This window comes from Euprymna scolopes, chromosome 27, assembly GCF_053919585.1.
Source record: "Euprymna scolopes isolate OS-2025 chromosome 27, ASM5391958v1, whole genome shotgun sequence".
Taxonomy (NCBI): Eukaryota; Metazoa; Mollusca; class Cephalopoda; order Sepiida; family Sepiolidae; genus Euprymna; species Euprymna scolopes.
In genome coordinates, this window is record NC_136508.1 from 60182514 (window position 1) to 60185044 (window position 2531).

Genomic DNA, 2531 nt, shown 5'->3' on the forward strand with positions numbered 1-2531 from the left:
TCATAATCGAAACCGAAACCAAATCTTATGAAGAATTCTTGATAAAATTATCTATAAAAAAAATAGATGAGTTAAGTGTCAGCAGCTATAATCGAAACCGAAACCAAAACTTATGAAAAATTCTTGGTAAAATTATCTATAAAAAAGAAATAGATGAGTTAAGTGTCATCAGCTATAATCGAAACCAAAACTTATGAATAATTCTTGATAAAATTATCTATAAAAAAAAATAATAGATGAGTTAAGTGTCATCAGCTAAAATCGAAACCGAAACCAAAACTTATGAAGAATTCTTAGCAAAATTATTTACGACAAGAAATGGAAGTAAATGATAATTAAACGACCCGCATGTAAGCGTGATATAGAAAATAACACATACGTTATCGTATTAATATATAGATAATAACAGTACATCTATTAAAATTTAGAAGATGCAGAAAAGATTAGCATAGCCTCTGTACAAGGATGATGTACAATGTACAAATTCGTGAAAAACTCCTTACTTTTATGTAATTAGAATTCTATGAGCTGATACCTTAAAACCATAGTGAAATTGCACCAGCAACAAAAAAATGTCCGTAAAATGTGTAAGAGAATGGAAAGACTGCGAAGAGAGAGTTTGATTCAGACTTTCACAGGAAGGGAGCATATTGAAATCTTGTAAAACCTTATTGTCATTCAAAATTAAAAAAAATTTTTAAAAAAGCTAATGGTTGTCACTCAATGGCTAACGGCTGTCATGAGAACAAACACAGGTTTCTAATGGTAAATGAAACAGTATTAGAAATCTAAAATCACCCAGATTTTTTTTTTTTTTTTTTTTTACACAGTAATCACCACTTATCAAGGCCCGGAAGCCACTCAGGGATAAGGGTTATTGCAAGTACATTACGTTAGTGAGGAGATTTGCTGAAATGTTTACTTAAGGGGGCGGTTCATTAGGAATTTGTTAACATTGGACTTGAAGACATCCAAGTTGTAATCCGGAGGGAAGCAGGCAGACGGAACAGAGTTCCACAGGCGTGCAGTTCTAAGAAAGAAGCTTTGTTCATGGAATCTGCGTTTTGATTTAGGCACAGATATAGAGTGGGGGAAATTTTTCACAGTGGATTCAGCTAGACGGGTGTTTTTCGTGAAAGATTGGCGAGGGGGGACCAGAGATTGGAGTTCAGACGAGCATCTGCCATGGAAATAACGATAAAACAAGGACAGGCTCGCAACGTCTCTTCTGTGGGAGAGAGGTTGCAGGGTAGAGAAAAGGGCATCCCCCACTAAGCCACGAAGTCTATTTTGTACTCTGTCAAGGCAGGATAGGCTGTTTTTAGCAGCTCCTGCCCAGATTTTAGCGAACATCATCTGTTTTTGTTACGGAATGATCCCTAGTAATTCTTTTTTTTTTAATTACATTTTCACCCCAAACAAGGCACATTGCCACTTTGATATAGGGGGCTACTATCAGGGACCCAAGTTACAGGAGTACTATGTAGGGAGTTTAGCAGCAAGATGTCTGTTAACATTACACTTAAACTTCTGCATGTCAGTAGATTTGGGGAACCAGGAAACTGAGAGGGAATTCCAACGTCTAGCAGTTCAAGGGAAGAAGCTATTAGAGTAAAAGGCCTTCTGACATCTAGGGATCTCGACTGTGTGGGGATGGGATTTTGTTGCTTGTCGAGTTTGTCAGAGGTATTTTCGTCAGGATGGCATAAGGGCTTGTAGTTCGTCAGAGTATCCACTATTAAAATACTTGTACAACAGGCAGAGGGATGCAACATGTCGTCGATGGGACATGGAGCTGAAGTTGAGATGACAATTTGGGACTTATCAGTTTGGTGACTCTCTTTTGGACCCTGTCCAGGAGCGAGAGACTAGTAGCAGATGCCCCAGCCCAAATGTGACAGCAGTATTCCATCCATGGGCGAATGGTGGCTTTGTAGAGGTACAAGATACTTTCAGACGTAAGTAACTTTCTAGCATGGTAGAGAGAGCTCACCTTCTTCGCAGCAGCCTTTGCAATGATCTCGATGTATCTATTCCAACTCATGTTTCCTGTGAAAGTTAAGCCAAGGAGGTTGAACGAAGTACTTTCAGGTAATGTATCTTTAGCCATAGCTATTGGTGGTTGGTAAGGTTTCATATAATTATTAAAGGAAACGAGCTTTGTCTTGGCAGCGTTGAATGTTACCAGCTATTTTTTGATCCCCATTCCACTACGGATTGAAGGTTTTCCTCTAGGGTTTCTGCCATTACCTTAAATATGTGCTCATTAATTTTACCCACGTGCCTGCTATAGAGTGTTGTGCCGTTGGCAAATATACCCATCTCAGAGACAATTTCATTAGGTAAGTAATTTATGAATATCAGAAACAGCAAAGGTCCAAGGATCGATTCCTGAGGTACACCTGCATTTATATAAATTTTTTTGGACGTACGCCCATCAAGGACAACTTGGATTCTTCTCTCATTTAAGAAGGATTAAACTATGCTAAGCATTCGTCCAGTTATACCATAGGATTTTATTTTCATGAGAA

The 2531-nt window shown here is 38.2% G+C and overlaps 1 pseudogene; it reads left to right on the plus strand.

Annotated features, from left to right (window-relative positions):
• Window positions 1-385: 385 nt before the first annotated feature.
• On the plus strand, window positions 386-500 carry LOC145249273 (U6 spliceosomal RNA; annotated as a pseudogene).
• Window positions 501-2531: the final 2031 nt, after the last annotated feature.